Genomic DNA, 325 nt, shown 5'->3' with positions numbered 1-325 from the left:
CAGCAGCAGCAGCAGCAGCAGCAGCAGCAGCAGCAACAGCAGCAGCAGCAGCAAAAGCAGCAGCAAAAGCAGCAACAAAGAAATATATATATGTGCTAATACAAAATAAATAAATAAATAAATACAACTGAAACAAGCAAACAAACGAACAAATAAAAATAAAAAATAAAAATAAAATGAAGATAAAATAAAAATAAAAATAAATAAAATAAAAATAAAAATAAAAATAAAAATAAAAATAAAGTAAAGCAAGGCAAAATAATGAGGTACAACAAAATATAATAAGATGAAATAAAATAAATAAAATAAATAAACAGAATACAAT

The sequence above is a fragment of the Eimeria mitis genome, genomic scaffold (assembly GCF_000499745.2).
Source record: "Eimeria mitis Houghton genomic scaffold, Emh_scaff2187, whole genome shotgun sequence".
NCBI classification, from domain to species: domain Eukaryota; phylum Apicomplexa; class Conoidasida; order Eucoccidiorida; family Eimeriidae; genus Eimeria; species Eimeria mitis.
Note: the sequence above shows the minus strand (reverse complement) of the source record.